At 43.0% G+C, this 14,354-nt stretch overlaps 1 long non-coding RNA gene across 1 annotated transcript; it reads right to left on the reverse strand.

The window, feature by feature from the left end:
* Window positions 1-3,025: 3,025 nt before the first annotated feature.
* On the reverse strand, window positions 3,026-5,402 carry LOC140578638 (uncharacterized). The gene is made up of 2 exons (XR_011982909.1): window positions 3,681-5,402; window positions 3,026-3,447 (listed from the first exon to the last, which is right to left on the reverse strand). It is a non-coding gene; the product is annotated as an uncharacterized lncRNA (long non-coding RNA).
* Between the last annotated feature and the right edge of the window lie 8,952 nt (window positions 5,403-14,354).

Below are 14,354 nucleotides of genomic sequence, written 5' to 3' on the forward strand. Positions count from 1 at the left end.
GCAGAATGGAGAAGTATCGAGTATTCCGCTGGATGCACTAGAGAACCAGAGTGTGCCTCTGGCAGATACGTGGTGGCTGTGTGGTCAGGCAGGAGGATTGAGGCCTACTCTCCCCAATAATTGGGGAGCCCTCTGCACTAGGGTGATGCTAGCTAGCCAGGTGGATATATACTCTGAAAAACAGCCCTCTAGGTCCCACAGGTCTGTTGCGAAATACGAAGACGATCCCAATGTATACCTAGATGCTATAGGCCAGCCAAGAGGCATTCCAGACAAATATAAGGCAAGAAATGAGATAGCTGTAGGGTTCGAATCAATATTCATTTGGCCTACTGTTAATAAAAATGTGGAGTGGATAAATTATCTGTACTATAATCAGCAGAGGTTTACCAACTATACCCGGGAAGCAGTGGCATCTCTGGGGGAACAGCTTCAGGCCACCAGTCTGATGGCATGGCAGAACAGGATAGCCCTGGATTGGCTTCTGGCGGAAAAAGGGGGAGTGTGCATGCTGTTTGGGGATCAGTGCTGCACGTTTATGCCGGATTGATGGTTTACCGAGGCTATGAGAAAGCTGCAGGGTATACAGGATGAAATGGCAACATGAAGGGATGTTTGACTGGTGGTATACTATGTGGGGTAGTTGGAAACAAGCCCTTATGAAAACACTCTGTGTGGGTGCTGTGCTCATTCTTGCTCTGTTACTAATCCTTTGTTGTGTAGTTCCTCTAGTTCACTCGCTAGTGGAGAGAGCACTGTCTCGGCTGGCAACAATAGCTGCAATGTTTAAAGTGGTGGCAAGACCGTTTGGAGCGGCAACCTCCTGGACCAACACGGAAATGGATGGCGACATACTGTAGACGGCTTAGACATGCTCCTGCCCACAGCTGAAATTCAGCCGTACCAGTCGTGATTGCTCAACGCTGGAAATGCTGAAGCATGCTTGCCTCCCATGACATCTGAGACTTTCCTGCTCACAACAGAGTGTCTATTATAGTGGTCTACAGTGCTATCAGTTAACCTTTCAGTTATCCTTGTATTAGACATATATGTTTATGTATTGAGATTGTGTAGGTGATGTAGTTCTGGTGGATTTGTTTGCTCTGATTACTCCCACTGCTTATTTGATTGTTGATCATATTAAAAATCCACTGGAGGATGAGATTTGGCAGTTTTGCCTCCAGCGATGAGAGATAGTTGATATGGTGACAGCCCCAAAAACACATGCTAATCAGGTAGCATGTCTGAGAGTTTTCATTGAACAGTATATTGAGTCAAGAGCCTCACTGTTTCCAGATACAGCACTGAAACCGAAGCATCATTTCTTACTGCACTATCCAGAGCTCATACTGCATTTTGGTCCACTCATTTGGTTGTGGATTTTGCGTTTCGCAAGCAAGCACACATTTTTCAAGCAGTGTACAAAGAAGCTGCATAACTTCAAAAACCTGAATAATACTATGGCTGAGAGGCATCAGCTTCTGCAAGCGTATCTTCAGGCCGGCAGTCTCTTCACACCAAATCTTCAAATGCAGCAAGCTGGTGAGTTTGATATCTACTTGTACAGCCTTGGAACCCGGAAGCTGTTAGATTGGCAGGCATCTAACCGGCTGTTACTTACAAGGGCACCAAATACCAGAAACCGATGGTTGTAATTATGACATAGGATATACTTTTGGAAAGCGAAACAGAACTAACGGTGCCCATGCAATCAATTTTTATTCCGATACCTTTAGTTTGATGCTTATGCTCACATTGTGGGACAGGGAACCTCCAGGGGCACATACTGTAAACCACAGACATGCGCAAGGTTAAAGTTTTCCCGTGTCTTTTACTTTTGTAACATTTTCGAAAGCAATGGCTGCAAGTTTTTGTTTTTTTTTTACTTTTCCATATCTTAGTTAATATTTACAAGTGACTTATTTTCTATGCGCTGTTTTATTTTGGTAATGTGCAAAACAAGACTACCAATGATTCACTGGATTGCAGGGATGCTAAATTACGATACATACCTGCATATGTTAGTGTATCGTTTACTTGTATTTCCGCTGATGATTAACCTTAGCACTTATCGACCAGCTTGTTGTAACTTTGCTATACCAGATTAGAGATCTCCTGAGTCTTTTCTGTTTTGTTTATTGCAATTTCACTCATAGATTTTCACCTGTCACATACAGAGAAAACACGTAGGAGGAATAGTACACTACTGTATAAACATTTATAAATATACTAATGTTATGAATGGTGCAAACATGACATTAAAATAATATCTAAAGATGGTTTACACAAACCCACTACTCGTTCAGTATGCCTGAAACAACGGTAAGGGGCGGCTCCTCGCTTATGGACCAATTCGCTTAGCGACCTTTTTGTAGGAACGGAAATTGGTGAGGAGTGACTGTATTGTTCATAGCTTTGTCCCCCTGTTATCTGGTTCTCTTGTTTTTGCCAAGTTCTCTCTCTGTTCTAGCGTATTGTCTTTTGGACGGATGCTTCTGTTTTCCCCCCCACTAAATTTTAGGTTTTGATTTCTGCCTTTGGTTATAAACGCTGCACCTTGGGCAGAGATCAACAACTGTAATTAGACTTCTTTTACCAGTTTTACATGATTAAATGGAAAAGGAAATGTAACAGGATTAAAGAGGTCCTAAATTGTCTTACATTTTTAATAGCCTAAGACAATTCTGCCCCCCCACGTGCCTGTAGGCTTATTCTGGTTAACAGAAGATTTTTGTACTTAGCTTTCTCCAAGTCTTACCACTGTCTGCCTGACCATTTGCTGTGAAGTAATGAGCCAAAATACTCAAAGATTAAACTACAGTACTTCAAGATTTTGTCACATGCATAGTTATACTGGCACAAAATATCTGCCCTCCAGCTTCATTTCATGTAAAGACCCACACATGCAGCAGTTCAACCCAGGACCAGGACATTCAGGGTGGGTCAATCCTATAGGTGACATAAGCCGTTCCGGTGGCGAGGCATGGTGCGGGCAGAGAAAAGGAGGTAACGATCCACTGGCGGCTGAGACACAGGGGTGTTTATTAGGGAAACTAAAATACACTGGGTAAACTTACAAAGGAAAGGACCATGAGTGGTTAAAAAGCAAAATGGGGAAAACAAAGACTGACCACATAAAATAACAAAGAAACAAGGTCCAACAAGGCAACACAGAGAACAGGAAGAGGCAAGGGAACATAGCAAACTCAGTAACACAGTAACTTCTAACCCATTGTAAAATTCTAAAACACAGCTGTCGACTGGTTCTGAGGTGGAAATCTTCAGTGAAGGGGACCCATCAGAAGACACGCTGAGTGGAAGCGTAAACACGCATTTAAGTACTCCCGCCGGGTGACTGCAACAATGACAACGATGGCAATGCCACTGATGCAGCCGCCTATAGCCAACTCCCACCAGGGAAAAGTATTGCTCCTACGTTCTACGAATCTGAAATACAAAATTTGCTGTGAAGTTTCAGTTGCCTCCTGGCTTTCCTTTCACTCAGATTTATATTTATGTCACATCTGTGCTTTTTTACTTGGAGACTTAAAAATTACTTTAAGGTCTTGTTGACACATATTAGAAATACGAATTAGTATTCTGATTAATGTTTCGTACAGTATAGACAAAATATATGTTTTTGTTAAGCAACTTCGTTGCTAGCAATTTGACTCCTATACCTTCCAACTTGGCCCTTCTTTGAAGTCTCTGGACAAAGTGCATCGTTACCAGTATCTGGCAGTTCTAGGTCCTGTGAATCAGAAATACAAAATTTGATTTAGTGTCAGTTGTCTCCTGCACTGTAAAAAAACAATATATATACTGTACCATTTACAGTAAATTACTGACAAAAAGGTTTTGTTTTCCTTCCTTACTTTTCAAATGGGGCGCTCGTCTCTGCTCCGCTCCTGCGTTCATGGCTGCCTCGCGTCATAACCAGACATTTTGCATAAAAAGCAGTTTGCTGGCAGGTAGCAGGAGACTAGTTAGACATACAGTACTTTCGTCCTGTGTTAGCTTTATGTACTGCCGACACATGTCTTAAATCAGCCATAAAATACCCTCAAAACAATTATTAATCATCTGATAAATTTGTTTCTTACCTCTTGGTTCCCTTGTTAGGCTTCCTTATCCATGAAAAGATTGGTTTTAATATTTTTGTTGTGGCTTTCTGGACCTTTCTTTTGAAAGCATACCTATCCTTTTCAATAAAAAATAATGATAAAATAAGCCTCAAGTATATTAAATAAACTGAATTAGTCTTATCTTGCCTTTCATGTCTGGGCATGCCTTGCCTAGTGAAAGTTTTTATTTATTTATTTTCTTTAAATAGAGGTTCCTGGTGCAATGCACAAATTTATGTGGTGCTTTTATGCATTTTAAACTTAAAAACACGTACCAGAGCTGTTGTAATCTTGATCAGAGCATTTATTATTTAGTGATTTTTTTTTTGTTTGTTTTGTTTAAATAGAGGTTCGTGAGAAATGGCGCTTTCATGTATTTAAACGGCATTTTTAACTGCCGACCATAGGAAGGTTAACCCGCGCAAATTCAAAACGTGAAGCGGAGCACAATTTTACTGTAAAATGTATATATAATTACAGTTAAAACGTATCCCCGTTTGGAATTACACTCAATGTCAATTTGGACTCAGTCATTGTGAAATATACTTTAAAATACCGTAAGGTTTATTTATTTATTTATTTACCCATGATGCATTGCAAACTAGTTACGAATTGTAAAATGATAAAACAGTAATTTACGAATTAGTTATCTGGTTAATGTTTCATGCATTTTAAATTAAATGTACGTTTATGTCCAGTAACTTCGTTGCTAACAAGTTGACTCCTATACCTTAAAACTCGGCCATTCTCCGAAGTCTCCGAATTGTGACCGCTCCATCCCAGTCAGCGTCTTCTGGAGAGGATCTTCTTAGCCACCATTTCCTGTATTGAACTGCCAGTGATCCTTGCAATGCTCAGTGCTATAATTCTAAAATTGCCCCTGGCAGCTGTCAACTGGTTAAGTGGAAATCTTAAGCGATCAATGGCTACTGGCAGTTTGCCTCTGAACTGCTCATCAGGCTCCACCCTTCTACAGCTCTTCACCAATAGGTTCCGGTAGGGACCCGTCAGAGCAAGCGCTGAGGGGAAGCCTAGCGACGCAATGAAGCGCTGCATGTACCCCAGCCGGATGACTGCAATTGTTACGTGTCGTAAGTGTTTGCAGGAGGTCCTGGCAGATTCTTCGGACTTCCCGCCCTCGTCGCCATTCGCCGGCTGCGTCTTCAGCTCCGCCCACAGTCTTGTCGTCGCCAGCATAGATATAAACACTAGATGTCGCGTTGAAAACAGCCGTCTATGGGAGCGTATGCGTCAACAGAGCCGCCATCTTGAGACGGGGTAGAGCTCCTTTTAAATGAATGAACGTCTATCAGGGCCGAGGTGGCTTAGAGAATCAAAGAAGTATAAATTCGCAAATTTGAGAAGCGATTTTTATTTTCTTGGTTCCTTATAAATGTCAGACATGTATTTACGACCGAGCCGCGAGTAAAATGATAGCGAAGCGATTTTTGTTAACATAGCCTACTTTTATGTTCAAAATGTAATGCGCATATATGTATTTTTTCCATTCGAAAAAAAAAATTACACTCCTACTACATGCAGAACAATGCAAATACAAACACCACAAAAAAAGGCCAGCAACGTTAATTAAAAAACCCTGGCAATCTCCATGATAAGCCCCGTATTGTACGTAGCGTTACCACTCATACATTTACATTTATGCATTTAGCAGACGCTTTTATCCAAAGCAACGGGCATTTGTATAGATTTGTAGAGAACTATAGACAACTGCTGCCACGCCACCACCCTGGCCTCCTCAGCATCCTGCAACATAGGAGTCGATTATCACTACAGCACCATTAGTGTGTCAGTCCATCACATCACTGCAGTATTAACACCCAGCCAACCATATTAAAAATGCTCACCACCATGTGGTACACTGAGCAAAGGGCTGGATTCCCAAAGTGGTATCGGCCCATTGACTTTATTGACAGCCTTTATAAACAGATATACAGAAAAAGTTTAAATGTACAGTCTGATCTGATTTCTCTATAGATTGCTATAAATGAGTATAATTATACCTGCTCCAAGATGACCATTGCATATGTAGGATGACTCTGGTCATCTGGCAATTCTATGTTCTCTGAATCTGAAATACAAAAGTTTCAGTTGCCTCCTGGCTTTCCTTTCACTCAGATTTATATTTATGTCACATCTGTGCTTTTTTACTTGGAGACTTAAAAATTACTTTAAGGTCTTGTTGACACATATTAGAAATACGAATTAGTATTCTGATTAAGCAATTTGACTCCTATACCTTCCAACTTGGCCCTTCTTTGAAGTCTCTGGACAAAGTGCATCGGTACCAGTATCTGGCAGTTCTAGGTCCTGTGAATCTGAAATACAAAATTTGCTGTAAAGTGTCAGTTGTCTCCTGCACTGTAAAAAAAATATACTGTAGAATTTACAGTAAATTACTGGCAAAAGTTGCCAATAATCTACTGTAAAAATCATGTGAATTACTGTAAACTGATTTACAGCATGTTAGTGTACCAAATTACAGCTAATTATTGTATGTAAATTACAGCATTTTCCTGTTATTTTATAGCAATGTTGTTCTATGACTGTAATACCATTTACAGCTGTCATGAATGCCGGCGGCTCGGGCACGGGAGCGTGGCATGGTGCAGGCACAAAAAAGGGTGGACGACCCACTGGCGGCTCCAGGAACACAAAAACGGGGTTTATTAAACAAAACTGAAAACACTATAAACACAACTAAACCAATAAAGACCACAAGGGGTCAAAAACAGAAAGGGGATTAAACAAGACTAAATAACAAAAACCGAATACACGCAGATCACTGAAAATATCAAAACCAACGACAATCATAGACATAGACAATGAACCACTAGTGAACTAAACACAGGCAGGAACTTAAATAGGAACACTGAACAGAGTAACGAGGCAGCAGGAGTGAGACAAGCAATTAACCAATTGGGGAAGGTGCAGGACAACGAGCAATCAGGAAAACACACAAGGGCAGGCACAAGAACAGGAAACAGGTGGAACTAATTAACTCAGGGAACTGGGATGGGAAAACTAAGACTGACAAAGAAGGAAACAGCATCTACACTAGGGGAATAACAGACAGGTAGAAACACAAGCAGGGGCACATAGAACTGAACCAAATACAAATCACAGGAACTAGAAAAACTTATACCAAAAACACTAGGGAATTAAACAGGTAAAAACACAGGCAAGGGCACAAGGAACAAAACCAAAATACAAAAACAGGAGGTGGCGGGATTCGAACACAGGACAGAAGGGTACTCAGACAATCACATGCTCAACACGTTGAGCCATGTGGCTAGACAGGTAACTGAGGAGAACAAAGACTAACACAAAGAACAGGATGACCAGCAGCACCTGCTGGTCAAACAGGGAAGGGACACGGAAGGACCACAGCAGGGGCTGACCCTGACAACAGCATTGCTTTGCAATTATCCTGAATCACAGTAAGTACTCGGCAACAGTTGCCAATAATATCCTGTACATAGCAAAAGAAACACCATGTTGGTGTAAAACAGTTTTACTGGGCAAAGCTGGGAATTACATTCCATTATCTGTTAAAGCTGAGAGTGGCGGCACTTCCACGTGTATATTTTTATCAATGCTTGCTTGTGTGTATGGCACTGCAAAAATATCCAATTCTGATTTCATGCACTCCTCTGACAGGTTGTGTATGAGGGCCATAGTTTTAGAAAATGTATCTTCTTCTCTGTACTTTTTTGGGCTCCTTCTTCTTCTCTCGCTTCTTTTTGACTACTGAGCTTCTCTTGGTGGAAACCTCGCGTTTTTTAGCATCGGTAATTTAAGCCCCGGGGGTCTTTGACGCTTACCACGCACCAACACCATGAGCCCGGAGCCCTCTTGCGACCGTGTTGTTAATTGCCCCGTCATCGCACCTGTTATTGTATCTTTTGCAATATTTTGCGCTGCCGATTTTAAATGCGGCTTCGCCATACTGAAAGTCCTTTTCAGAAATGGTACTGCCATTCTGAGGAATCCTCGAAAAAGACCACCCAGACCCCCTCTGTACATGACGGGTGCTTCGTTGTATCCGGGAAGTCCATTACCAGCTTGGTTTCTGTAGTATTCCACATATCTATGTGGATCTGAAAAACCGTCGGTGCTGTACATTATTATTATTGGGGGTAATGCTTAGCCGGCCTGAAATGCAGCTTCACGATTGTTTTTCCGTACCGGAAGAGTATCGCCTTGTTCTGGTCAGATTTTAACTCGATGACAATATTATCAATGTGATTCTTGCAGAGTGACACGTAATGGACCCTGTCGTACGATATTGTGACCACCGAGTTGTGAGTCCCCGTAATATGTACCCCCCCGTAAAAGAGGCACGAAACTGTCACCCACTCTTTGGTGCTCGACAATGTCTGAATACACGTAAATTGTGTAAAATCCGGCGCATATGTCTGCGGGATCCGGAGCTGATGGCCTATCACCAATCCTTTGAAATACATCAGGAACAAACCCCAGCATCCTTTGCAAGGTTACCTTTCGCTTTAAAAGCCATGTGTGGTGGACCAACCATATACACTTTGTTTTTTATCACGCCATAGTCAAGTTTTAGTTTTGACATTCCTAGAGCATCGTTAATTTCACTGATTAGGTTTTCAATATCTCTTTAATGCCCCGCTTTTAGCTTGTATTGCAGGATTGCCGGTATTGGCCCCCCGCTGGCCACATAAAATAATGTGTTTTCTTCCACCAGCATATCCCACGTTCGCGGGTAGTGGATTTCCGTTAATACTACTTCCCATTTACCGGTCAGATCAATCGGCTTGGCTAGTTTTGTCGTGTATCTTGATATGGTATTGTGCGGGAAAACATCCATAGACGCGTTGCTAGGGAGTGTAACATAAAAACCGCTTTCCTCCTCCATGGCTGCTTTTGATGTGAATGCATGCTACAAGCACGTACCATCCCAGTTATAATGCGACTACTTGGCTAGCGGGGACCCAGCTGTTAAATTTGTCAGGCCACCCCAGCCATTTCACTAAAAACATTTTTTTGCCCCTCTGCGTTTTTTCCGCGATGATTTTCTAAACTTTGAAGTTTTTGTCTTTGTCTATTCCTATCTTTTGTAGCTCTTGGGCGTAAAATGTTCCCTCTATGATCATAATCTTTTATCCTGTACACTGGTGGTGATCTAGGCAGATGTTTTGTGACTGTAAAATAATTGTCCGTAAAAGTTTGCTCATATCCTTTGGTAAATTTTCCCCGTGCTTTCGATACCCTGACCACATCACCGATATTAAACTTATAATGATGCTTTTCAGCTGCACCAGGTGTCAAACCATATATGTTGTTGAAGACCTGGGTGGCGTTCTGCCCATTAACCTCCACCAACTTCATTTTAATGGTACTGTGGCAGGTGTTATTGTAAGCACTCGCCAGATCTTGTACAATGTCCACATATGTATTTTAAGCCGTAAAATAGCGCCAAATTCGTGTCTTTAAAGTGCGGTTAAATCTTTCTACTACAGATGCTTTAACGTCATCACCGGTTGCGAAATGTATTATCCCATGTTTCTCCGTAAGCTTATGAAACGATGTGTTAAAAAACTCTGTCCCTCGATCGGATTGTAGCTTTTTGGGTATCCTGCCTTCAGAGAGAATGTTTTCAAACATTTTCTTTACCTCTGCACCTGTCTTGCTTTTAAGGCAGCGCACCCATGCGTATTTTGATAGAATATCTATGTACGTCAACATGTATTTAAAATCATCATTCTGGTCCGCGAAAGCCGACATATCCACCAAGTCAGCTTGCCATTGAGAATCGATATTAGTCACAAAGACTCTATTCCTTTTAAAGTTAAATCTGATCGGTTTATGTAATGTGTATGCATCTTCACCAGACAGCCATGTTGCAACTTGCTTCTTATTTATATTATAGACCTCTTCTTCATCTATCAGAAATTTGTATAATCTATCGACACCACCAAATGACCCAGGGTTTGATGGCGTATAATAGACACGTTTCAAGTGCTTGTTATCCATCGTGAACCTCTAGAAATAATGACACAGTGTTTTCATGATTCAACTCATTTTATTTAGAAAGCATGTAAAAATTGCCAGCCAATCACATTTTGACCGACAGACATAGTTCAGCGTTTACACACCAGCCAGAGTCTGCTCGAACTTGTGCATATCCCAGAAATCACTAATTGCACCATCTACAGCACATTCATAATCTTTCCCTTCAACATCACGTTTCAGCTCGCGCAATTTTTCCCGTACATTAATTTAATTAATTAATTAATTAATTAATTAATTAATTTAAGATCACAAATGACTTGCATGGCTCCAGTAGGGCGGCTTCAGGAGATGCGGGGCTGGGTGATGCTGTCAGATCGCTAGCCATTGCTTGCTGGGAGATCTGTCTCGTCCTGAGTGATGGCTCACACGATGGCAGGGTTTTAATACGTTTTCAACATGGTTAAGCACGGTCTTCTCTCATCTCATTGGTTGTCATCACCAGAAGCGGGTCGATCCACCCACCGACCAAACTTTGTTCAAAATTTTTTCTCTAGTTTTATACAGATACATTTTTTATGTGAGAATATGCTGCACAGTGCCCCGTGCTTGCGCTGTCTCGGCGGCTTGCGTGGAGCCCAAGTTGGGTTTAGCAGTACCAAGTTACAGGTAGGTGTCGTCATCAAACTCCTTGCAGGCTCTGTCTGTATGAGATCGGAAACAATTTGTTTGCTTCTGACCCAAATCGGTGTGACGGATCCCATCTCCCTTATGCTGCCTGCAGAAGAAATTTAAACCTGAGTCCAAAAAAAAAAAACAATTAAAAGCCACGCTTGATCATAGTGTAGCCCAACACAGGCCTTTTCTGTTCATAAAGGGGCTCACAGCACTGTTACAGCTGAACACCAAGCTTATGTTCACACCCCAGGTGACATGCCATGATTTATCTGTAAAGAGTAACATTTTATAAAGAAATCCTTCTTCGCCCACCCAGGAAGCAAGTAGTGCCATCTAGGGGGTGCATACCACTTCCTGTCCATCACGCAATCACAGCCAAAAAAGCATGAAGCAATGCTTCAGCTGCCAGTAGCCACAAGTTTCAAGTTACTCCCAAGAGAATAGCTTGATTTTTGAGGACAAAGAAGCCTTATGCTGCTTAGGTTTAGCCAATACACCTAAATAATATAAACAGATGATTTCTAACACATCAGGCCAGACCAAATGAACCGATTACAGTTCTAACATCACAACTCCTATGACAAGGTGCCCATTCACTGATACATCTCCGGTAAATCACAGAGGTTCAGCGCTACAAACCCCTCCCTCCCACGTACACAAAACAGATATTCATGTACATGCAAGGAGAAACCCTGCGGTAGAACAGTCTTCTCATCCGCCTCATCTGAGCTAGTCACTTTGATTCGAAGGTAAGTGTGTTGGGATAGACAGCACTTAACACACTGGTCAATGGACAGCCTTGAAACTACATTTAATGATCGATGATTAGATCTGATGTCAGAAGCAAAGTAATAAATAAGAGGTGATCAGCTGGGTCCAAGCAACGCAGGCCAGCAGAACCTCTAAGCAGATCAGAGAGACAGATTAATGGGCTGAGATGCCGATGGGGATTGTCAGGAAGGTGACCGTTCCCCGGATTCCTGGGTAGCATGCTAGGAGGGAAGAATGTCCCCACTGGAGCGTTCGAGGACGTAGAAACTTTGGAACATAGAGCCTATTCGGAGGCTCCCCTACAGGAGGACGGAAAAAACGCTGGACTGCCTGGATGGCCTCCTCAATACCCCAGGATACGGCTCCAAGAAAGCGGCTGGGTGGCAAAATGGGACTAGGGTCGTCCTTGAGGTCCTCCACCTTGAACTGTAAAGACAGCGCATCCGGCTTGTGGTTCTTTACCTCTGGTCTAAAAGAAAACAAAGTTAAAACGGGCAAAAAACAGGGACCACCTAGCTTGGTGGGCATTTAGGCGTTTTGCTGTCCGTAGGTATTCGAGGTTCTTATGGTCGGTTAAGACCAGGAACGGCTCTGTTTTCTCCTCCAGCCAGTGCCTCCATTCCTCCAGGGCCAACTTTACAGCCAGCAGTTTGCGGTTTCCAATGGCATAATTCCTCTTGGCCGACATCAGCTTGCAAGAAAAGAAAGCACAGGGATTAATCTTGTCATCCTTAGCAGAGCGTTGGGAGAGAATGGCTCCAACTCCTGTAACCGAGGCATCAACATCGATGATGAACTGTCTAGACGGGTCAGGTAACTGCAAAATGGAGGCAGAGGTGAACCTACTCCGTAGGTCAGTGAAGGCGTCTTGGGCCTCAGGGGTCCATTGAAATAGAACCTTGGAAGACGTGAGAGCTGTGAGTGGAGCAGCAACCGTACTGTAACCCTGGATAAAACAGCCAATGAAATGAGTGAATCCCAAAAAGTGCTGCAGACCCTTTCGTGTGTGGGCCTGCGGCCACTGGCTGACAGCCCTCACCTTGGCTGGGTCCATTTTGACCATGCCTTCAGCAAGAATGAATCCTAAAAAGGAAATGGTGCATTGATGGAACTCTCACTTCTCGGCCTTCTCAAATAAGCCATTAACCAGGAGCCTTTGGAGGACTTCTTGGACATGCTGCACATGATCCCTCTCGTTCTGGGAAAAAATCAGAATATCATCCAGGTACACGAATACGAAGCGATTCAGCATATCCCAAAGGACCTAGTAAACCAGGTTTTGGAAGACAGCAGGAGTATTAGCCCAAAGCCCAAAAGGCATTACCAGATACTCATAATGACCAGTGGGCATGTTAAACGCACGTCTTCCACTCGTCACCTTCCCTGATCCTGATTAGGTGGTAGGCACTTCTCAGGTCTAGTTTCATGAAGAGCCGCGCACCCTGTAACTGGTCCAGGACTGATGATAACAATGGCAAGGGTATTGGTTCTTGACAGTGATGTCATTGAAGCCTCTGTAATCAATACAATGGCGGAGCAAGCTATCCTTCTTACCAACAAAAAAGAAGCTGGCCCCTGTGGGTGACAAGGACGGTTGTATAATGCTTGTGGCTAATGACTGCTCTATGTACTCTTCCATAGCTATCCTCTCTGGTGCCAAAAGAGAATATGGACGTCCTCTAGGTGGACTAGTTCCTGGGAGCAAGTCGATGACACAATCGAAAGGGTGGTGAGGCGGGAGGGCTGATGCCCGGAACTTACTGAACACCCCCTATAGACCCTGGTGTTCAGCAGGTATTCGTGAGAGGTCCAGGGTCTCTTCAGGAGTAGAGGAGGCCACAGGTGACAGGGCAGAGTGTAGACAGTGAGAGTAGCTTGATGAGGCCCAGGCGGTCCCCTTCCCCAATCGATCTGAGGGTTATGCCAAGGGTGACCTAACACCAAAAGGAACTGTGGGGAGTCAATTATGAACAGAGTAATACTCTCGACATGATCCCCAGATGAACAGAGACTCACTGGGATGGTAGGGTGGGTCACCGTTGCCATTCTTCTACCCGTGAGGGATTGAGCCACCAGGGGCACCTGAACTGATGTGGTGGGTATCCCCCACTGCTGGACCAAGGTGGCATCTATAAAACTGTCCTTGGTCCCAGAGTCAATTAGGGCTGCCAACGACTGTTGCTGGTCGTCCCATGACACTATGGCAGGCAGTATGATTCGTCATGGAGAAGAGGGCAAACCCAAAGCCATGCCCACCAGTACCCTCTTCCTTACTGTGGGCGTGCTCTTTTACTGGACATGAAGCAACTAAATGTCTCATCTTCCTGTGTGGTAGAAAAATTATAAATCAAGCACTTAGAATAAAAGTCTGGACCTCTTAGTTTGGTGAGTAAAGAAAATCTCTTTTATTCCAGCAAGTTCAGCAAAGCACTCCCATCACACTCTGGCACTTGGTACTAAGTCACCCGCGGCACACAGAGCAACCAGTAGATAAACCATAACTCCCAGGACTTCTAAGTCCTGATTGGTCATGAAACATCAACAAACTAAGCTGAAACGTATAACAAACACAATTCTCCTGCTCCATTGGTTCACCTTGGTAGCAAGGTAAAGTCCACCCATTGTACGCAACTTACTGGAGACAACCTCGGCTTCTAGACTCTACTTGAGATATGTATATAGATATTAATTATATGACATTGAATCACTGTTAATGTTTGGGTGTTCCATTGATTAATGATTAACACATTGACGTATTGTCCCTGAATCGCTGAAAATACA

This window comes from Paramormyrops kingsleyae, chromosome 1 (assembly GCF_048594095.1).
Source record: "Paramormyrops kingsleyae isolate MSU_618 chromosome 1, PKINGS_0.4, whole genome shotgun sequence".
In the NCBI taxonomy this organism is placed as follows: domain Eukaryota; kingdom Metazoa; phylum Chordata; class Actinopteri; order Osteoglossiformes; family Mormyridae; genus Paramormyrops; species Paramormyrops kingsleyae.